Genomic DNA, 25,234 nt, shown 5'->3' with positions numbered 1-25,234 from the left:
ATCATGACACTTTAATTATTTCCCTGTTTTGCAATGTCACTCACAGCGTCTCTATCGTGTGATTTTGTTATTGTTGTTTTGGTGGCTTAACACAAGGAATGTCTGTCTGCATGTTCCTGTCATTCAGATAGTACGGCATAACACTAGCAATGGCAAAACATGGGTTTGATACCAGGGAGCACACAGATTATAAAATTTACTGCCTAAATGGAAATAGTTAGTTAATTTTAAAGTATAATTTCATTACCATATTTAAAAAAAATCTGTTTTGCATATCTAGACTCGTGTAGTACCTTAACAGACCTGCAGGGGTCCAAGGGCCTTTGGTTAAAAACTCAAGCTTTCTCTTTGTTTGATCTTAGATGTGTGCGTATGTATGTCAAATGAGTCTCCATTTAATCCTTTATAGAAGTCAACAGGTGTGGAAGTTTTTAAATGAACACTTAATCCAATGAATCAACCTGTAATTGTACATGTCACTTTGTGAGGCAATCAAATGTAACAGAGAGAGCGAAAGATGTAAGAGAGAGCTTTCTGATGGGGAAACCCATGTTGGATAAATCAATGAAAGAAAGTCACTGTGGTTCAGCTGGAGCCCGCAGCAGTGCTATTAGGCCATCTTCAAAGCACACAACTAATAGAGCCCAATACAGACCAAGAACAGATAACACAATCGACACACAGGCGGCTCTATTTCTGTAATCTAACACCCTACACACACACACACACACACACACACACACACACACACACACACACACACACACACACACACACACACACACACACACACACACACACACACACACACACACACACACACACGCGCGCGCACGCACGCACGCACACACACTCTTATATATCTGTGTTTGGAGGTCACACAGTTTGGCATCTATTGCCACACACTATAGTAGCAATTCCTATGGACACTTAGCGTCTGTTTACCTCTTATCACTTAAATAAACACACACATATATTTTCTTTTGGCTCTGGATGTGAAATAAGATGCCTTGTGTTTTATTGCCGCGGAAGAGATTGTCTTTGTTTTAAGATGTGCCTGATTTTGACATTTGAAGGTCAAAGGTCAGTCAACCCATCTTGTGTTGCAACTTTCTAGTGCCTTTGTAGAAATTTCCTATTAGCCATGATTCATTTAATTTATTCCATAGGCGAAAGTGCTCTATAAGAGGGTTGTGTAATACTCTGCTGGTTATTTTATATTTTGGCCCTCATGAGACAAACCATAAATTAAACCACTTTTTTAGTAATAATGAATTCTGATATGACTGCTTTTTCATTTGTGTAAACTCATTTTTAATGAGCAAAAAATCTTGTCAAATAAAAGTCATGCAAGACATATGTAGTTCACTATAATGCCCAGTAGCAGAGACCCAGTTAAAACTGGGACATGCTCACATCCAACATGTAATCTCTGTGGGAAAGCTAACATATATCAAAAATGGTCAGTGGTGGCTAAATTTAGGGCTATGTGGTAAGTAGGTCTCAGTGTCTTATCTCTCTCTCTCTCTCTCTCTCTCTCTCTCTCTCTCTCTCTCTCTCTCTCTCTCTCTCTCTCTCTCTCTCTCTCTCTCTCTCCGAAGGGTCAATCGGTACACATGGTTTCTGTGGTAATCATTAAGTAAATGAACATTAGGTAAGCGTGCCATCAGTGTGGCTCCAACGGGTTAAAGGGCCAAGGCTGTGAGCTTAAGGAGAGGGTCAGGTGACTCCCCAGATAATTTATTATGATGTTGCTGATACTAAATTTGAAGCGTTTTTAATCTCTATACAGGTAATTCCCAATTGTCAGAACTATGATATAACTCCAATTATACTATGGGTCCATTGAATGCTTGAATCTGATTGGCTGATGAACGTTCTGATGTGTGCAATTATTTTCTGAGAAACCCACAGCGAACGTAGTTTCAGGCAGCTCTCAGTTCCATATCACCGCATTACAGTTCCATATCACTTTGTATAGTTAACTGTAATAACGGACTAACAAAAACAACATGACAGACGATTTTCCGAGGCAATAACAGCTGTTAAGAGACGCACAGAGGTAGCCTCGTTCACACAAGCTCTCTCACTCGCCCTCTCTCTCTTGCTCGCTTGCCCTCTCTATCTTTCTCTCTCTTTGTCGCTCTCGCTCTTTTTCTAATAACTTGATCAATAACTGCAATAGAATGCTATCAACGGCTAAAGCCTCCATTGCCAACTTTAAAATTATGTTTTGGAACAAGCAAAAGAGCCGTTGGATGAGACACAGAAGAAATAGTTCTACTCAAAATAGCGATCTAAGTACATAAACCAGACGAATCCTTTTAAATATATCATGTGATCGATGTCTTGAGATGTGGAAAGTAAACCGTAGTATAAGCGGAATAATTGTCTCCGGGCCATTGAATTATTGAAAAATAATTTCTAATAATTCAATGGCTCATTGTCAATTATTTCTTACATATGTTGTTGTAATGCAGAACTATTTTTTCCTGTAATCAATGCATTAGTCTACATATACACTTGCTGGCACCAAGCTCTTTTCCATTTTGTAATAGACCCATTTACAGCTCACGTGATCAAATAGCCTGCGCACGCATCTTGGCAAGAAAGTGGTGTTGTTCCCCAGTGGTCCTAACGTGTTAGCAACTCAGAAAGTTTATCAAAACGGTTTCCCAGCATCAAAATGTCTGGTTGTTGCGTTTGGTTGGATTAATATCACATACTAATATATGTATGTATCTGGCCACTTTATATTTGGTCATCTGCTAACGTCTTCTATCCACTCCACTATAGTACACGGATCTGGTAGCTGTGTTGAAAAAGTTAATAAAGTCAACTTTTTAAAATAACTTTCTGTGTTGCTTCACTGCTGATTCTTGCCATACTTCCGTTGCGAATATGCTCGCGCATACGTTGCCACGTCATCATTGTGTACAAACAGTAAAAGGGTCTATTTCATTGCATACGTTTGGGCCAGCAGTAGCAGTTCAGTAGACGTCATGAAATCAGATCGACACTTGAATTTCACAAAACTTGTTTTTGTAGTTGCATACAGCAGTGGATTCACATCTATTGATTTGTTCATTAACAAGGTCAAAGGTTAATGCAAGCAGAGGAGTTCTGTACATTGAAGAAGCCACAGGCGTATTTGCATGTGAAGGTATGTCTGCATATCTTCTTAAGTCAAGAAATCCCCAGGCAAGATCACAAAAAGGATGCAGTCGTGAAAAAATACGGTGTTTAAAGGCAGCATCAGGAATTCTAGCGGGAATGAAGAAAAAACGTAACATTTATCTGAACGCTATGAGAAATGATTGAAGGGTTTTTCACGATGATTGACATGGTGTAGTTTGAGGATTCCCCTGGGATGTGCAGATTAAATCTGACTGGAAAAGTGAAGGCACGTTCTTTTAGCAGTGTCAGTAATGTGGATCGTTTCCTCCGGGGAAAGCTCAGATGCTTGATGCTAAAATCCTCAGGTGCATCATTTAGCACAGATGCTAAGTCACATCGAGTCAAGTGTTGGTGAACTTCACTGAGGTTTTGCCTTTAAATAGCTGTAAAGCATGATTGAGAAAGCCTGAGGCTTTGTTTAGACAGGCTTATCCGAAGCCGAATCCATTTAGTTGTATTTAGTTCGAAAAGCACAAAAACACAGTGTTTACAAGCCCTGTATAGACATGTTTTTTATGTTTTTCAGTCCGATCTGATTTTTATTTAATTCTTTATCATTTGGGACAGGACATGTATACGTCTTGCTTTATGTTGCTTTGAGCTATCTCCAAATACATGCTGCTCTTATAGCAAACAGTGTGACACACTATGTAGTCAAACAAATTGGTTCTGGGACACAGTGTATTCATGAAGGTGTTAGACACCTTGATACGCCTCGTAGGTTTAGCACTGCTACAACATGTCATAAGCAAAATTTCCGGTTTTCCTTTTTGTTCCCATTGACAGCTACTATCCATTGTTGAATAAGTCTCTTGGCATCGTGCTGATGTTACACCTCTTTGCTTTACTGAAAGTAATACCAGGAGCATTATAAAGTCAATACTATATATTCCCAGCCTGCCTACAAGTCTTAGACCACCATCACCAGCTTTGTGGTTTTAGCAAAGTTTTAATGTCCATCCATATTTATTTTCACTCTTTTTATTAAGATACAAACAAATACAGGAAATATGTACACAAAATTAAAAACAAAACAATTTTCAGGACTAAAGGTCGTCTTCAGGCATCAGTCAGTATTTAGTGTGACTCTCTTGGCACGAAACACATCTTGAGCTTTTTTGAGGAAACTGAAGTCCTGAAGTCATTCGATTAGAAATAGAAATTAGAATTTAATTTCATTTAGGTCTAAGAAATCCTGCAGTCGCCTGCTATTGCTCAAGTGGAAGGGGAGTTTACCCTAAATACTTGACACTTCATCTTATACTTTTATAGTTTTTAATACTACATACACATTTCCTGTATTTTCTGGTTGTATTCTAATAAAGAGACAGAGAAACAATTATATATGATCACTATACAATTGCAAAAACGAATCTAATGATAGCATGTTGGCCTAAGACTTTTGCACAGTACTGTATGTCTAATATCAGAACATTTACAGGGATAGTTCACCCAAAAATGAAAATTCTTTCATGATTTACATGTTGTTACAAACCTGTATAAATTTCTTAGTTCTGATGAACACAAAAAAAAGATATTTTGAGGAATGTTTATAACCAATCTACTATCTCTTAAAATTTTTGATCTCCTAATATCTCTTTTTGTACTATCCTTATATAAGGAGCGTTTAGTTGGGAAGAGCATTTGTTCTTGATTTTGTTTTTTAAATACGTATAATCTTTTACCGAAACTTGGTTCTTTTCCCACCTCCACCCACAGCGTTTAGCATGATTCAGCGTTAAGCCCAACAGTCCAGCCCAAGTGCAGACAGACAGGGGAAGATCCTGCAGGAGACGGTGACAGGAGGAATGAGGACATGTAAGAGCCAGCGGTGAGGAAAGACCAATGCCAAAAGATGTGCATTGTTTCTTTAATTACAGACTTCACAGGGATTTTGGCAGAATTCCATGTGAGAAATTGTTGCACAACATTCACTTCTTTTTAACCGTGTGCCCCAGAAAGGGTTACAGGACATTTGTAGTAGGTAAAAGTATGGTATTAAGTAAATTATACTCTTAAGATGTTTGATGAGATGTCCGCTTTAATTGTCACTTTTATAGATGTGTATTATTCTGTCATCGGATAATAAGTCAAGTGCGTGTTTGTGTACTTCTGTATGCGGTTGGCAAGGAATCGGTGATATCATGACTTAACAGTATCAACACTCTGTTTGTAATGATTTTTTGTAATGTTCATGGGTGTTCCTGTAGCTTAATTTGTAGAGCACCACATCTGCAGCACAAAGTGAATGTGTTCCATCCCAGGGAAAACACATCTCATCTCATCTCAACTTTATTTATATAGCACCACTAAAAACAACGATTGTTGACCAAGGTGCTGTACATTGATCCATAGTATTAACAATAAAATAACACTAAAAGCATCAATTACACCAGAAAGACAGGACAAATACATAAAAACACTCCAGACATCGCAATATCAACTACACTTGTACGCCAAGGAAAACAAGTAAGTTTTGAGTTTAACCTTAAACTCATGTAGTGAGGTGGCAGTTCTAATAGCAGCAGGTAGACTGTTCCATAGTTTTGGTGCAACCACAGAAAACGCTCGATCTCCTCTAGTTTTTAATTTAACCCGCGGAACACTTAACATTCTCTGATTGGATGACCTAAGTGATCTTCCAGGATTATGAATGGAGATTAAGTCAGAAATGTATTCAGGAGCCAGCCCATTCAAAGATTTAAAAACCAGCATCAAAACTTTAAAATCGATTCTAAAACGTATTGGGAGCCAGTGCAGAGACTTAAGCACAGGGGTAATATGTTCTCGTTTGCGCACACCAGTAAGGAGCCTAGCAGCTGCATTCTGCACCATTTGCAGACGATTAAGATTTGCTTGGTTGATGCCTAAATACATGGAATTGCAATAGTCAAGCCTTGTCGAAATAAAAGCATGAATCACCCTTTCAAAATCCTTAAAAGAAAGAAAAGATTTAACTTTGGCTAGTAGTCTGAGATGAAAAAAACTGGTTTTGACTACCATGTTAATCTGCTTGTCAAATTTAAGAGTGTTATCGAAAACCACACCTAGGTTCTTCACAAATGGTTTTACACATGGAAGTAGAGGCCCAAAATTTACGCAAGGGCCGTTCACAGCTTCTGATGATTCAAAAACAATAATCTCAGTTTTACTTTCATTAAGGTAGAGAAAATTTAGAGACATCCAAGCCTTTACCTCTGCTAGACAAGCCAACAGATTATCTAAGCCAGTGTTGTTTGATCCCAGGGGTAAGTAGACTTGGGTATCATCTGCATAGCTATGAAAGGAAATTCCAATGGCACATGGCAATGAAGGAAATGTATAGATTGACTTTGGATATATGTGTCTGCCGAATGCACAAATGTAAATCTAATTCAAGCCATTTAACATTAAAAAGCCATCATTAGCATTTAATAGTTTTTCATTTATTAACAACAATTATAGAACATGATCAAATGAAGCTAATTTAAGTCAAATAAAACCTATTATATAACTTATTAGGACTATAACAAATGTCACATTTAGCTGGGAGTTTACTGTTAACACAGTGTACTATATTCCAGATAATGGGCCCTATTTTAACGATCAAGCCCATTGTCTAAAGCGCACAGTCTAAACAGGCGTGTACGATTCCACTTTTGCTAATTTAACAACGGGAAAAATGATTTGTGCGCAAAGCGCACAGCCTAAACGGGTTGTTCCTATTCTCATAATAAGTAATGGGTGTGTTTTGGGTGTAACATGCAATAAACCAATGAGAGTTTCAGCTCTCATCCCCTTTAAATGCCAGTTGCGCTGGCGCCATGTCGATTTTCTATTTAGTTGGCGGAATTTGTAAACTGAAAAAACTAAGCGGAGGAAAAAGACCACCAGTTTAAGATTGATATTGTATTGAAACTGTTATTTTTTGGTATTTAAACCTTTAAAAGTCGTTTTCTTTCAGTCATGGAAGTAAAATTTACAGGCTGTAAATGCATTTAATTGCTGTAAATGAACGGATAGCCTACATGATCTTTGTTATCTCAAAAAATTATTTACAAATATGCAAGAAAAGGTTTATACTCTAAAAATCCTTTATTTGTAACAAACAAGAGATAAAGTATTTACAAACGTGTGGAGAACCTCCAGCACTCGGACAGCACCGTGAGGTGAAGCAGCTCTTTACGCCTTCTAACGTCTCGTAATCGATCCTCATTTATGTCCAAGAGACTCAATAATAATCTTTTACATTTTAATCCTTGAATTTTTCATATTTTAAAAAGTTTATGTGCTGCTGCGCATCCATGTGATAAGCAAACGCGTGTTGTCGTCCCGTTTATAGGCGCATATTACTAACACGCTCATTTAATAACAAAAACAATATCGTCTATTTTAGTTGCCTCAAAATAGCAATGCGCCAACAATGCGCCTGAACACACCTCGTTTTCAGACCAGAACTCCCGTGGGCGCAAAATTGGGCGCAAATGCATTTACTATTTAAACAACGTGCCGCTAAACGTGAAAATTATAATTGCGGCGGGTTGAAACTAGCAAAAGACACTTGCGTCGCGCATTGCGCGGGGTGTATGATAGAGCCCCATGTGTCAGTTTCTCTCTAACACTGTCTCAGTTTGATTGTGTGAGGTCTGTCTGTCACTGTGTGAATTTTAACTAAGCATGAATACATTTTTCATGTTAAAGTTTATCATATGCATTAATTTCAGTACACATACAGTCAGTCAGTGGTGCTTTACACAATCACTTGTGATTTTGTCAAGTCACATTTATTTGTATAGCGCTTTTTTACAATGTTTTATTGCTTCAAAGCGGCTTTACAAGAAAAATGAGGAAAAAATATAAGTCACAGAAAAACTGTGAATTTATCAAATATATAGTATATATTTAATAGAAAATAGAGTATTAGTGAACATTTTATTGTCCTTTTAAATAGATTATAAATTAATAAAATGGTATATACTTTTTTCATGTAATTAATTATTATGATAAATAACATTTGTCATATACATCATTAAAGCATTATTAAGAAATTGTAGCAATATCATTAAGTGCACCCCAGAACCACCCAACTACAAACTTGAATTTGTGATGTCTTTGAGATTGTAGCCAGACCATTACAAGAAGCTATATTAACAGAATTTACAAAACCCTAAGCTTACAAAACCCTAAGTTAATCTTGTCGCATACAAGCAAACCTCGGGGGTTTACTCTTTAACTAAACAAACAGCAATCCATCAGAACTGTTTAGGAAGTTTTTACACTTTGTTTATTGTGATGTAAGAACAATCGATAGAGTCTTGATCGCATCACAGAACTGACTTCAAATAAACTAAAGTAAATGAAGCGTGAGACCAATACTGCTGGCAGAATATTCTCACAAGTAGCCCAAACAGAAGCGGGCTCTCCCAATTTCCTTGCAACGTAACGAGTCTAGTGAGCTGGTCAGGGTGACCCTGGTTCAACATCTGGAGCTGTAATTGGACGCCCGGCACTGACCTCCTCTCCATCCTTTGATTAAAATGGGCCTTGATTTTTACGGGCCATGCTAACGGAATCCAGACCCCCAGCGCTTCGGTTCTCATCGTCGTGGGAATGGCAGGTTCCCCTTAACAACATGCCGAGTGGCCGCTATCAAGGGGGTCAGCGTGAGGAATAATGACCCAGCGAGCCCCGCACTACAATTTTTGTCCAATTAGAGCGCAGCGCACTTCAAAAGACCATACCTTCAGCACAGCAAGATGCACATGGAGGGAAAGAATCGGATAGCTGGGAGAAAAAAAGGAGAACTGGAGAAGAAGCCAAAGAGACGCTACTTTGAACGCTGAGGACCTGGGGAGGCCCATAGGCTTTTAATAATAGAGCTGTGCTCTGTGTGTGTGAAGCTGGGTTATTGTCAGTGTGCATATAGAGGAGGGTAATGGGGTTTCGAGGGTTGGAATTTGTATTTTTTAATAACCGAGGTCAGGAGGTTCTGTCTGAAGAAATGAACAAGACGCTGAGGAGAAGAACATATTATTTGTGTTTTGAACATTTGTCTTTTTTGAAATGGCTTGATGAAAAACAGGCTAATGTTGAAGAAGGTTTTTTCTTGGGATAGTAGCTGGATACTTCAGTCTGGGGGTATTAGGTCAGAATCAAGGGTTAAAATGTAGGGTCCTCTTACTCTTTCATGTTTGAAAACATCAGGTTTTTCAGTAACATGAGATCACACCTTGAAACTCACCTGGAATCATCAGGATGCCTTCTGGGAATTCTGACTATCCATGGCTCCTCCCCTTACAACCACTTAAACGGATTACTAAAGGATTCCAGTATGCACAGATCATTCAGTGCTTAACTTAAGGTTTGAAGTTAATGTTTTGTTTTAATAGCACCTTCTTGAGGAATATGCAAATAAGACTGACGGATACATACTGTATATTTTCCTTTATTGCAAATATGTACAAGTTAGGAATACTGTTCTTGGATCATTATGTTGTCATGCTGGGTTAATGCTAATTCAAGTATGTTGAGTAAATGAGTGTGAACTATATTTACCCTTCATTAACTCATATCGTCAATCGCTGATCTGCATATCAGAAACCACCGTTTTTGGTATACATCTGCCAGAAAAAATGGTTCGTAGCTGTCACTGGGGCAGTACCCTTAAAAAAGTAGCACCTAAAGAGGTCATATTTGTACCTTAGAAGTACATACTGGTACCAAAGAGTGCATATTAGTACCTCAAGGTAACCTATTAGTACTAAAGGTATCTGTCTACCCAGTCTCATGTAGATGCGTATAAATAGCACAAAGTGTTAATATTGTGCAATACATACGCCAAATTCCACTTTGGCGTGCATATGATATGCCAGTCCTTCCCATTCACTTAAACGGCGCATCTTTTTTGTCGTTTTATTTACTGGTTTCTCATTTTTTTCTGTTTTTTTTTTGTTTGGGGTTAGATTTCAGATTTGCTTAAGGAGGTTATTAAATATACAGGTTTCTCCACGTTTTTGTCTATATTTAAGCCATAGCTGCTTGGAGTTGGGGTTAGAGTTGGGGTTTGGGTTAGGGTGTCATTTTTATATAACAAAAAGTTGTTCTAACCCTAAACCCAGACGGTAAAAAAAGCAAAAAAATTGAGAAACCAATAAATAAAACGACAAAAAAGATGCGCTGTTTAAGTGAATAGGAAGGACTGGCGTGTCATATGCACGCCAAAGTGGAATTTGGCGCATGTATTGTACGATTTTTATACTTCGTGCTATTTATACGCAACTCTGTGAGACTGGGTTGCATCTGTACCTAAATTTAAAAGATACTGCCTCAGTAACAGCTAGGGACTTTTAAATAATACTTACCAATGGAGTGACACAAATGTGAGTAAAGGCAAAGTAGTGGAGAAACGGGGCAAAAGTAATGCAGGACGAAAGTAAGAAATTAATTTTCTCCGAGCCCTGATAATAACATTTGCATTTAATTATTCCGTTATTTCTTTAACGTTTTGCGCGTGTAGGTCCGGAAAGCTGTTTTTAAGCATGATAAGTAAATTCCTAAAGCGGTCATTTTTTCTTATAACGCGTTGTGTTTCTTGTTTCATAAGTTACAATACTGACCTATCTACAGGTTATTTAGTGCTGTAACACATCCTGAAGTTTGAATTTTTCCAAATAAAAGTAAATCGGGTTTAAATGTCAAGAGTTCCTGTCGGGACGAAAGTAACACTTATTACTTCTGTCTCGCTGCTCATACTGTTGCATTATGTTAAAAATATATATTATTCTTATTTGATTTAATAAAATTTTATAGTGTATTAATAATAGTGATTATTTTTAACAATTCAAGTGTGTACTGTCGGGTTGCTTTTGAAACATTTGATAAAACAGAAATCTAAAATGAAAATGTAATTTCATTATTTTTTGCAAAGATATATGATAAAATATGTTCGCAGTTACATATAAACAAGGTCATAGTCATGTATATTTACTAAAAACAAGTGTAACTTAAAAATCTATCTTGTATGTTGTGTTACTTTTGACCCACATGTGTGTTACTATCGTCCCTGCTGACAGGGTCAAAAGTAACAATGCGCTGCTTATTTTCAAAATTGAAATTATACTGAAAAATATATCTCTGTCTATAACATTATATTTTAAAATGATGTTTTTTTCTGAAGAATTTTACTTTCGCCCCTGTTCTCCCCTGAACAAAACCGTAATACTGTTAAAACTGTTCTTAAGTTCGATTTATAGTTGTGCAAAGGTTTTACACCGTAGCTACTCCGTATGCTATGCGTAGGCTTTGTGTAAAAGCGCATCCGTTCTACGTGGAATGCAAACGCTGTGATTGGTCGCTAAAACCCCTCCCATCAGGTCCTCATACGCTGACGCCGCCGCATAAGTATATATAAAAACCGACGCGTAGCCTACGGCATGGAGGCTATGGCATAGAGTTGTCACTAATCCGGTGTCAGCTTGGGGTCTTCTGCTATCTATGTTGATGAATTCAATGACTGGAGCCTATCCTCGTGAAGTCTGCATCTTTCTAATACCCCCCGAGGCCAAACTGTGACCCGTAGGTCGCAGACACACACATACAGGACTGCTTCAGCATATCAGCCCCCTGGTGTTCTCACTGACCCAATAGAAACACGCATACACACACTCTATTTCTTAATCCTCTGATAGGTCACATAGCCCCTGGTGTGCTTTTTGACACCAGCCCATCCATCCATCCTTCCTGATTTCCGTAACCACCACCATGACCTGCCTTGTTACACATTGCTAGGAAAAACTCATTAAGACTCATTAGTTTAGATTAGATTCAACTTTATTATCAGTGTGCACAGTACATAGCCAGTTAAATGCACTGATATGTTTATATATACATCAATTGATTATATTATATTGTGCTGAACTTCGCTGATGGTAGAAAAAAATAAATCAGTTGAATTAGGCCTATTTTAAATATGAGACACTGTCTGTAAAATCCAAACTTAAGCCTGATAATCTCATCCTAATTCTGAGATTCAGAGCATCAAAGTTTGTTTTCATTCATGTAAATCTTTGACATGACCTCAGTCAATATTAAATATATTTGTGTAATATTTTCACAGGCTCTTTACATTATAAGGGATGATTTTGTGTAGAAAACACAAAAATTACTTTCACAAGCGGTTACTGAAAGCGTTAATCAATAAATAAAGAATATATTAATAGCATTTCTTCTAAACATCATCTTTACAAAGCTATTTGAATAAATTAAATAGATTAATTGGTTAAGCGCTCATTAACATGTTTCTCCTCTGCACCATAATGGTAAAATGACACCTTTGTGTTATTGTTTTTACATAAACATTGAGTAATCTTGCAGTTCATGTTAAAAGCGCAAATGTCAAAACGAGCCTCACCGCATTCCATCAGTGTTGTTCAGAAGTGTTGAAACGCATGCTAAATGCATGTGTTCATCGATAAAATCGCACGTTTTCCCGCCCGCACAAACTTGCACATTATGTGCGCTCACCAAAGAGCTCTGAAATCGAACAGTCCTCACCAGTTCATTATGGCAATAATTACAGGGTCATTTTCCTCCCAAATTTTCGGCAAATAGCTGAGGTTTCAACAAAGGAAGAGCCCCCATAATGCCCCTCTGTTTGTTGCCATAGAGACGGATCATTTTTAGAGCTTGACCTGTGATCCTCACCTTTCACCCCCACTCAACCAGACCCCTTAATACCTTCCTGTCTCCATTAGGGCTGTGGTGGGGTCACAGGCGTTAGAGGTCAGAGAGGAAAGTTCATTCTGTCACTCAGGTCACATCACTAAATAGGTGCATTGTGATATTTTTAAGTCAAGAGGAAAGAGCGTGTTTTTGTAAGAGAGTGTGATTATGTGTTTTTCTTATTTGTGCGTATAGCTACGACTTCATCAGTCATGGGAATACATACAGGATAGATGCACAGCACATTTGCCCATAACTATTAGTTTACAGTTAGTATGTACAGTAATTAAATATCATAAACTCCCTTTACATGTTTTGTCTTTCAACAGTCAAAGTCAATCTGACCAAGGGGGGACCGAGGGGCCAAATGTGGTTATGTGCGATTTCTCATTATTCATTTACTGTACGCTGTCATTGCAATGTGGGTGCTTTGATAGACAGCAGATTATAACAGTATGAATATGCCTGCATATGTACAGGTGAGCTCTGTGTAGCACCTGCATGTATGCATTCTTTATCAGCTTTTTACATTTGGACAAAAAGTTACACAATCTCACACATGCACAAAAATAATGATTTCATAGAAAGTTAGTGCTTTTCCTGTAGTTCAACAGGTAGGGCATGGTGCTACCAACTTTTATAAAAATGAATCATGGTTTTACTACAAATAAAAACATGGTTACTAGTTGTACCATGGTTACCACCAGTGTTGGGTGTAACTAGTTCCTAAGTAATTAGTTACTGTAATTTAATCACTTTTTACTTGAACATTTTGTTCCAGTAATTTAATTACAGTTACTTCTGATTAGAGCTCATGAATCCAGATTCATCTCATACAAAATAAAAGTCATTTTTTTGCATAACATATGAGTTTGTGCGGTGTGTAATTATTATGTATAAGTAATCACAAACTCAAGTATTATTAAATTAAATTACTTTTATTTTGTATGAGATTAATCTAGATTAATCTATGCCCAGCCCTACTTCTGATGTAATTGAACTAAATATTGTGTATGGACTGTAGATCAATGATATATAATACAATAAGGTTAAAATGCATGATTTTATGTGTCCTTCTCACTTTAAATATTTTGGTGAGTTAATTAGAATAATGGTACTATTAACTGGTTGGTAAATTAGGATTAATATTACTGAGATATTGGCTGTTTACTTAAAAAGCGCACATTAATGCCTGATTCTGCAAAACCTTATTCTCCATCTTTAATCAATTCCTACCAATACTTACATTTAACAACTACTTTACTAGCTATTAATAAGCATTAATTAGGGGTATATTGAGGCAAAAGTAGTTAGTAGTTAGTTAATAGTGAGAATTTGACCTTTAAAAATGTGACCAGAAGGATTTATGTACTTTTATATGATTTATTTGAGCCATTTCAAGCCTATCTTTGTATAATTTACTAAATAGGATTTAGAAAATAATTAGTAATAAATACTTTTTGAAAAGAGTAATTTGTACAGTAATCTAATTACATGATTGAAGATGTAATTAGTAACTAGTAATTAATTATATTTTTTTAGTAACCAGTGTTGGGTAAACTGGTTACCACTAATTTAGCATGGTTTTATATGCAATCATAGGTAAAACAAGGATTTGAAGTAAAACCATGGTCTTACAAATAGACTTGGTCCAGTATGATATTTTGGAAGTATGATAACCTTGTGCAAAAATACGACGAGTTCAAAATGTTACCATTGCAAAACTAAAATGCGTTATTTTTAAATGTCTGCATACAAACACAGACAATTTGAATGGTTTTGAAACCTTGATTATTTAAAACTTTGTTAATCCTTGTAACCGGCCCATGCACACTTATGCTGCGTTCACACCAGCAGCGGTAGAAGCGTCAAGCGCGAGTGAATTCGATGTTAAGTCAATGTGAAGGCGCGTTGACGCGCGTCTGAAGGGCTCGCTGCACGAATGAGGCATTTAGTGCAGCGCAGTAGACACGATTCCGCCTCATTCGCGCATCTAGTTCGCGCGAATGCCATGAACGCAAACGCGCAAGTTGAAAATTGTTTACTTTGGCAGAAAAACGAGCTGCGTTAACCAATCAGTGGCTTGCTCTAGTAGTGATGTGATTACAGAAAGCGAGTGGAGTCGCAGAAGTCGCATCCCCTCCCACGACGCGAATTTTCCGCGTGAATGTCTTGATGACTAGAATTTCACGTGCGAATGAAGAGAGTAAACTCAAAATGTTCAAGCGGCAAACTAGACGCGGTACACATGATTTTGAGGCCTCAAACGCGGCTGGTGTGAACCCATGGTTACAACTGGTAATCGAAACCAAAAGTCATGGTTAATTTTTTGAATCAGATTTGATTACTGTGGAATGGACATACTTGTGTATAGCTTGAATTCCATTGTAAAGGCATGTTAATACCAAGAAAGAGAACTATTAGGATAACGATAACTATATTTGCGTCCACTATATTGGACAATAATATTATGTTTGATATATGCTTGCGCACTGCAGATTCACATTTTAAATGTGAGCCCTGTAAATTCATATAAATGTCAATATGTTTTATAATTGATCAGCTTGAAAACAATCACTCTGAAAGTAATCCCAATGAAATCGTTCTTTTGTATTTTTATTATTTTACACCGTAAAAATATTTGGCTGCCTTAAATGTTTTAAATTTATTCAAATTGACTGTGAAAGTCAAATGATATTTTATATCTTGATAAGTGATAATTTCCAAAGGGGCGTCACCAACGAACATCTCTCAAAATGCCTATGTGGCCTACTGAAAAATCCAGCTAAGACCAGCATAAGATGGTGAGCTGGTTTTAGCTGGTCCACTGCTTGGTTTTAGCTGGTTTTGCTGGTGTAGCAAGCTGGTCTAGGTGTGTTTTGGTCGCATTTTAAGCTGGTCTAGCTGGACTTAGCTGGTCATGCTGGAATAGCTGGCCCACCAGCATGACCAGCTTTGTCAGGCTGGGAGGACCAGCGTAAAACACCTTAAACCAGCTAAAACCAGCTACCAGCTTATGCTGGTTTTAGCTGGATTTTTCAGTAGGGTGTCCAATTAGATAGACCTAAAACCAATCACAGCAATGAAGGAGATGACGTATGCAGAGCTATCAGACTTTTGCCGGATCCATTTGGTAAGACTTTTTTTTAGATATGAAGGCTTCAAGTGTTGTTCTTTGCTCGGGTTTTAACGAAAAGGAAAAGTTTAAATCGCTTAAACAGACGCATAGCTGATTCGAACGAGTGATGTTCCATGGCGGCATCTATCTTTGTAATGTACAAAATCTGCTTCACCGTCGCTGTGCTGTCGTCATCGTGTAAAGCCCGCCCCAACGTTTCTGATTGGTGCCGCGATTTCTCACCATTAGAAATGGGCTTGAATGGCCTCTTTGCCAGACTACTTGCAGAGCAAATCTAAATTTGCCAGAAGTTGTCTGGGTTTTCCCAGGCTAAATGTAAAGGTTATCAGTCAGTAATTGAAAGGCATTATTTTCACAAATTTTACTTTATTTATTTTGTTTGTTGTTGTCTAACAAATTTGACTGTCTTTCGCTGCAAAAACCTCTAAGTGCATGCAAGCTTTTTATGGCAAAATCATTAAAGATGCAACTTTATAGTTCTAGTCATCAATATTGATGTCTGTCAAATGCACAATTTTAATTCTTTTTAAAGATCTACAGCAGTTCAATTTATTATTTTCCATGTCACAGTAGATATTGAGTTTGGCCTACTAGCAACCAACAGGCTAGACAGCGCCTGTGATTTAATCCCTGTCCATTTAAAAGCACCTTTACAGCGTTCTGGCACTCATTTTCTATGAGTTGGGTCACGACCTTCATTTAGCTGTTGGTGAACAGCGCCATTGAACACAATCTCAGTAAGTCTGAAATCAGCTCTTGTCAGCTGGAAACATTGCTTTAATGCCAGGCTTTCATGGATTTGTTGAAACAGGGACTGCGTTTCATTATCTCTCGCTCTCTCATTCTCTCTTTGTTTCTCTTACTCACACATGCAGAACTATGGCCTACGTATGGTACTTACTCCATATAAAGGTAATATTTATCTTTACAGTGTTCCCTAACCACCCACAGATTATATCCATACAATGAGGGCACTTAAAGATTGGCAGCGTCTGTGTACGCACCCCTATATCTGCTATATACTAACTGGTGTTATCTTAAAGCTCAGTGATTTTCCCTCACCATCTGTAATGTTCTGTTTCATCCTGTTCCTGACCCTCACTAGAACCGAGATAAAAGCTTTCTCTCTTCCTCTTTCTTTTTATATAAATGATTATTTAAAACTTGCCCACAGTGCTGTCTGACTCCATAAAGATTCCAGTCTGATGACAAGGCAAAACAGACTCGTAATACAGCCATCGGTTCGGGTGATTGATCGACTGGCACTCAACCCAAACCAAACTCTCACACGTTGGATCTGTGTTGACTTGTCGGAGGTATTAGGGTGTGTGTGAGAACGAGAGTAGGAGGAAAAAGACTTTAAAGAAGGAGAAAAATACCTGCAGCCAGGTGTAAAGTGGGATCTTTTGTGTCGTCTTGTCTTTCTTTTCTCCCGGGTTCCACTCAAAGACCTCATTTTGAGCTGGTTTGGGGATTGTGGGAAGTCTTTCGTAAAACACACACTCTTTTTGGTGTGATTTATGACTTCTGCATACAAAATGACAGAGTCTAGAAATAGAGACAGAATAGATTTAAATATATTGTGACAGTTTGCCTACAGCATCATACTGTAGGTGGGACATTTTCTGTCATTCACCTCGGATGGGTCTTTGTCGATGCTTCAGATGTTATGGTGTTTGACATAACCCAGATGGTCTGAAGAAATAAATAAAATGGCATTTACATGCACAATTTAACACTGATTATGCTTAATAACCTGACAAAGAGAAATGCCTTTAACTCTTTTCCTTCATCGGGTGGGTTAAAGTCATGAACCATTTAAGCCGAACCAGATCATCAACGTTTTGCAAGTTACCCCTATTTCAAAACGCAATGTAAACAAATGTATGCATTTCCTTTATAGCTCTCTTTAAAGTTGTTAATTGATTTGCTTTTGGTTTTTAGTCTAATCTATTGTTGAGCATTTGTCTGTGAGAGGCTTTACCTGTATGATTAATGAGCTTGAGAACGTCTTCTCTTGGTTGTAAAGAGTTACTGATTGAAAGAAAACCAGAAAAGAGCTTGACTTAAATCATTCCCTAAATACCAATCTGTCATAAAAGCAGATTATATTTCAAGACATTTTTGTGTAACGTTGCACTCTGTGACCCACGGTTTGGCAAAATTCAGGCTTCCCTTCAATTCACGGGAATATTAGTTTAAATTTAAACTGAATTACACTACTTTGTTACTATACTTGTTACTTTCTTCATGCTGACAGACCCAAATCTTATTTATTTTGCACACTCAATTCAGATTTAATCATTTGTAGTCTGATCAGCAAAAAATCATAATCGTAGCGTATCATGACAGAGGCGACACTATGTTTCCATCCACTTATTTTTTAATGCGCATTTTGGAAATCGCTGGATGGAAACCCATACATTCTAAAAAATGCGCATTAAAAACTTATGCACTCAACTGAGTCTGACAAATTTCTTATCACATGCGCTTAAACTATAATGAAAACACTTTAACTGAATAAATCCCTTGCTTGATGGACATCAAAAAGTCACGTCAAAACTGGACTAACCGGCTTACAGAACTCATTGCACATCTAAAATGCAGTTTTGGAGGTTCTGAAATGAATGGGTAAAGTCTGTCATTTCAATGGTTCAGTAATATTACTGTCTTACTTGACTGTCAACTCAAACAGCAGGAATCTACAACCGAAGCAAATAACAGGTGTATAGTGTTTCGTCTGCACGCTCTGAGGTGATTGTACAATAAAAACGGTGGCTTTATGTATTTCTTACTTATATTTGGTGTCAGTTTATCACAAGGTGATGATTTTGCTTTCCTCAGCTCACTGGCTGAAAAGTCTGCTTTATTCTATAATATTCTGTAGTAAGTATATAGTATGTTTAATGCGATAATCCAATTATTTGCATTAGTTTAATACAGAACTTTGGATAGAAACATAGCTATTGATGTTGCCTTTCTTACTGTGCGTTCACACCATCCGTGGTAGAGGCGGCAAAAACGCGATATTCGCGCGTAGTTTGACACTTGAACATTTTGAGTTTACTCGCTTCATTTGCCCATGAAAGCTGCGTGTGAAATTCTAGTCATTCGAGACATTCGTGTGGAAATTTGCGTCATGGGAGGTATTTTGGGACTCTGGTCCGCTCCTGTAATCACGTTCAGATTTTTCAACTCATGCGTTTCCCGCGGCAATGCTCATTCGCAACGCGTCATTCGCACGTGATGTCAGAAGGGGATAATACCGCCCCTTAATCTAAACTATCTAGCCACGGCACTGCCATTTAGCGCAGAGATCAACTTATTTGCATTTAAAAGGACACACCCAAAATGGCACATTTTTGCTCACACCTACAAAGTGTTGATCTTAACATGTTATATAAAATTATCTATATGGTCTTTTAAAGAACAAGTGCGGTATTTTACACTTAAAACCCTGTTTTCAGATTGTTTATGATGAAATAGAATGGTTTTAACTGAAATTTCGACATATGCGGCTGCCCTGAGAATTTTTGGGTATTTGTTGTTTCACCTCCCACCTCTACAATAGGTGTATAGGTGCACTGGAACAGTCCTTCCTAAAATGCAATAAACTTTCGTTTACAAAGACGTGAAACTCCGAGTGGTCAGGGGTGTTCAGTGACATGCCCACACAAAAATCGCCGCAAAAGACGCTCTCCAACTGCTGTTTTAGCATTCGTTGTTAACTTGTGGACCTATTTTTCCAAACGCCTCACACCCGTATATTCTTCCGCTGAGAGCTTGAATAATAAACACTCCAGCCCAGTTGGTGGCGCTAATACCTTTGCCAATTGCAAGAATACAAACGGGTTCCCGGCGCGGAGTAATACTGTACCTCACAGCACATCTAATACAAGTCAATGGAGTTGACTACGATAAAACCTGTTGGAATGCGTCTTTTGCACCGATTTTTGTTGAGCATATCAGTGAACACCCCTGACCACTCGCTGAGTTTCACGACTTTGTAAATGAAAATTTAATGCATTTTAGGAAGGATTGTTCCAGTGCACCTATAAACCCATTATAGAGGTGGGAGGTGATACAAGAAACACCCGAAAATTCTCGGGCCAGCTTCATATGTCCAAATTTCAGTCAAACCGTTCTATTTCATCATAAACAATCTGAAAACAGGGCTTTAAGTGTAAAATACCGAACTTGTCCTTTAAGCTAAAACTTCACATACGTACTCTGGGGACACCAAATATTTATTTTACATTGTTAAAAGTCTTGTGAAATGTCCCTTTTAAATCCCAAGCTTACCTGTAAACTTAAGGCATTTTTAACACGGACATTCCGGAAAATACACGGAAAATGCACCCTGAATTATTCCTGGATCGTTAGATTTTTTGTTGTTTTCAAAGACAGCAAAGTTGTACAATATAAACAAATTGAGATATATTGGCTGACCAGTGACCACATTGCTTGCATCAGAAAAACTCAAACACTTGAAAATAATATTTGGACAGTCAGTCCTAACAGCAGGACTTAAAATTTAAAGAGATCAGTAACACGTAAAATATTCACAGCTAACCGCACTATTTATCCCACCAGCATGTAACGCTTATAAAAATATTCTGCTGCATAAAATCACAGTCATTTGCAAGTTTCAAGCTAAAATCAGTAATTACCCCACTTATTTAAATGTTGTTTCCTTGTAAGGCTCCCCAGTTAATTTACACACCAAATGTAAGCTATTTCGTTAGATTTGTGTTTTGTTGTTCAGTGATGGCTCAACATGCACACATATACTGAAATCATAATGAATTTTTGGAAGTCAGTTTTATGTTATATATTAGCTTTTAATCAGAAAGTCTAATGCAGGGTTCACACCAGGCACAGTAGAGTGATTTACAATGCAAAGTCAATGCAAAGATGCGATTAGGCATTCGACTGCGCGATACGCCCGGTAGGCACGGCGCGAATGGTGCGGCACGGATGGCGCGTTCCGCCCGAATTGAGCGTTGCCTTCGGCGGATTTCCGCGCCACATTAACCAATCAGGACTTTTTCAATAGGAGACGTTCGGAAAGCGGCAAAACGGTGGCGGTTTCAGAGGTGAAGCGGAGTTGGTCCACACGCCTTGCTTTTGGCCCAAAATCCTGTCCCTTCTCCGGACATGGCAGGTGCCGTTGAAGATACACACATTTGCACTAAATGCTGCACAAAACACTTCCAATACAAAAGAAAAGCTGAAGCCGCGCGGCGATTTTGCCGCTTGCCGCATACCATGTGAAATGGCCTTTAAATGTTTAAGCGTCTAACTACGGGCGAACAGTGCGTTTTTGCCGCCTCTACCGCAGCTGGTGTGGATGCATCATTAGTGAATAATGTTTTAGGGTCGTGACCATACCTCTTGTGCTTGAATATTTAATGATGTAGACACAGGCAATGTATTGTGGCTATTGAGGACCGTTACAATAGTTTATTGTTGATAATATCTTTATTGTTATGCTGTATTGTGTTAAATCATGGTGTTGTGTTTGAACATTTATACAGTATATTTCATATTAAACATATGTGCAGCATATAAAAGAATGAGGTTGTATTTGTTAACATTAGTTAGACCTAACATGAATTAACAATGAACAATACTTCTTCAGTATTTATGTTCATTTCAACATATACTAATATATATTTAAAATCAAAAGTTACATTTGTTAATGGGTCAAAGACGAGACGTCACCATTTTGGTGTCCGCATCAAATATAATTTACAAAAGTGATTTTACATACAAAAAACACCTATAAAATGAAAGTAAAATGTATACTTTTATGTTTCAAATAACTTTTGTGAAAATACAATGACCAAATATGATTTTAATAATGCTCCAAAGTGTAAAATCGTCATTCAGCGTAATGGTCCGGACTATGATTTTACTAATAGATTTTTAAATAAACGTATAAAATACCATGTTAAAAAAAAGATTTGCCTCCTTGGCATGTTCACATAAGTGTTGGCTGTTTTATATTAATAGGACTATGTGTTATTTTTTTCGTTAAATATTGAAACAACTAGGGGACTTTTGTCCCGAATATGCAGTTTGTCAGAGGTCATTCAGTGTAACGGGATCAGGAAACCATTTTGAAATTAAATAAACAAACAATAGTCATCAAGCAGTCTGTGACATCATCAAAGGGGCCCCCTGAAGACCATGTGGTGATTCAGCAAGGTAAGTTTATTGCTCTTAAATATTTGATAATTTCACCTTTTCATAGTGTGGTATCTTGAGTTACAAAAACGACTGTCATTCAGTGAAATGCAAAAAAACACTTTTATTGTTAGATTTTTTGAAAAATAAGTAGATGTTGTGAATAATGAGGATAAAAATTTCTGGTCAAGTTCACTGTTTGATATAGGTATCTAGTTGTTAACTACTAATATTAGCTTAAGTAAAAGTTTCGTCATTCAGGGTAATGTTTTGTCATTCGGTGTAATGAAAATTGTATGTTACACCACAGTGTCATCCATTACACTGAATGATAGAGTCACTGTTTAGATAACATTTTTAGCATTTTATTTCTATTTCAGATAAATGAGGGATGTTTAGCACAAAAAAATATATCAAACTTTATCAATATTAATGTTTTAATGTATTTTTGTCATTTTGGTACTGATTTATTTTAGATGCCCACAAACAAAGAGAAAGTTTCTAGGCACTGGCAGAAAGTTAACGCAGACCCAGTAGCTAGGGCAATGCATTTAGCAAGGAGACGAGAAAGGTATTGAGGAGTGCAATGTAAAAATAATAGGGCTGGGTTTAAAAAGATAGATTTCTCGATTTTAATCAATTCTAATTTTGAAGAAACAATAGTGATTTGTAAATCCCAATAATCGATCTTTCAGTCTATGCTGTTTTTAGCTGATGTTAATCAATATCAAATTGATTTGAAATTTAATCAAATCGTGAAATTTGTGTCCAAGCCTAGCCCTACAGAATAATAGTTTACTGCTGTTTTTAGATAGAGACTCCACCCTACCTATACCACAAGTTAAAGGGATAGTTCACCCAAAAATGAAAATTTGGTCATTATTCACTCACTCTCATGTTGGTAAAAACCTGTATGAATTTTTTTGTTCTGATAAACACAAAGGAAGATATTTTGAGCAATGTTTGCAACCAAACCGTTCATGGACCCCATTTACTTCCATAGTATTATATTTAGTATCATAGTATGGGGTCCACAAAAGGTTTGGCTACAAACATTTCTCAAAATATCTTCCTTCCATTTATGCGGGTTTGAAACAACACGAGAGTGAGTAAATGATGACAGAATTTTCATTTTTGGGTGAACTATCCCTTTAAGAGAGGCCACTGAGGGGATTCTCCGCCCATAATACAAATCCTGATAACATGTAATTTATGTAACCAAACAGAAAGTATTTTTAATTAATAACACGTATTATATAGATATATGTCAATAATTTTATGTCAATAATTACATGGAATCTGTATTTCAGCAACCAGAGAAGAAAGCAAGCTGCCTTGGCTGCAAATCCTGATCACCCGTCAATCAGGAATTTATCAGATGCTGCAGCTGAGAAGAAGCGAAAGCAATGGTGAGAAAATCAAAGAAAACACAGGGCAGAAGCTAAACGTATAAGGGCAGTTCTGGATCTTATTATACAGTATTACCACCTGTTCAGTTAATTTTTACGAATATGATATGCATTGTGGAATAAAATTATTATTAATTTCAGCATCTACTTCTGTGATTTGTTTAGGAATAAAATGATACAGAATAATATTCAAAACATTGCAATAATGGAAACAATGACACTATTTTTGTCAAAAATGTCATTCAGTGTAACAAACCATGGTCATTCGGTGTAACACATATATTTATGTAGAAATGAAACAATATACTTATTCTGAGCTGTACTTATTAAAATATGTAAAATAATGTGTGATCCTACAAAAATTTTATTTGATTTGAATTGATTTTCACTTCCTTACAAAAACTTCTTGCTGACAAATGGGTAAAACCTAATGGTTTAAAGGATATTGGCGAAGTAAAATGCTTTAAAATGACAAATAGTTAGTATTTGGTGTCTGCACTGTGATCTATAAATAGAGTCTTGTAATGTGTCATCAAATAATAGTTTTTTTTAAAAATGTCTGATAATATTTTTTTGCATAAAAATATTGTTACACTGAATGACATTTTAGTTGGTGTCTTCTGTAAAATTCCAGTAAAAATGTATGGTAGTAATTATTTTTTGCTCAGAAAAACATAAAGTTAAACAGGACATATTCTAATGAAAAAGACTAAATTTAAAGCTCTTTTACACTTTTATTTTTTTTATGCTTTAAACCCCCTTTTCGTCTTTGACCCTAATACACAATGAACTAATATGAACAATGGTATTGGCATTAACTAACACTGAGAATGATTGTCGACAAACTATACTGCTCATTGTTAGGTCATGTTAGCTAATGCATTTACAAATAATACCAAAGAAAAACGTTTAGGAAATATAGCTTGCATCTTGTTATTTCTGAACATCTTTATTATATTTTAAAATGCAACAATGGATATTTAACTGTGATCATTTCAATTTTGTCTGGATTTTTTTAGGGCAGTTCAGAGCCTGATACTGACCTCTGACAAAGTAAATAGGTCTGTCTGATACCGAATGTATTTATAATGGCACTGTAGATGAGCGAACGAAGATACTCTGATTGTGTCTATTATTGCTTATGACCTTGCATTACAACATTACAGTATTAATGTGAGTGACTCTGTGAGGAAAAGAGCAGATATCCACACCTATACAGATTCAATTGGCTATTTCAGCATAATACAATTGTGCATGCTTGTGCAACGTTTTTGTCTCATATCAGTGATTTGACTATTTTGTGCAAATGGTTGTTTGTGTAAGTGGCATTCAGAGTGTGTCTTTGCTTGTAGGTCAATAGGGAAAGGAGATGTATGGAAAATTTCCAAACACATTTTTTCCGCTCTATCCCAGAGGGGGAGAGAGAGAGAGAGAGAGAGAGAGAGAGAGAGAGAGAGAGAGAGAGAGAAAGCATGAGCTGACTATGGCAAAAGTGTAGAAACACATGCAGGCTGAATTTTGCTGACACTTGGGCTTCTGTGTGATGTTAGACAAAAAACCCTCTTCTGAGTAAACTCCATACACACACATATAACATAGTATGACCTCTAAATGCTTGCAG

The sequence above is a fragment of the Misgurnus anguillicaudatus genome, chromosome 18, assembly GCF_027580225.2.
Source record: "Misgurnus anguillicaudatus chromosome 18, ASM2758022v2, whole genome shotgun sequence".
Classification (NCBI taxonomy): domain Eukaryota; kingdom Metazoa; phylum Chordata; class Actinopteri; order Cypriniformes; family Cobitidae; genus Misgurnus; species Misgurnus anguillicaudatus.
This window is presented reverse-complemented; position numbering follows the sequence as displayed.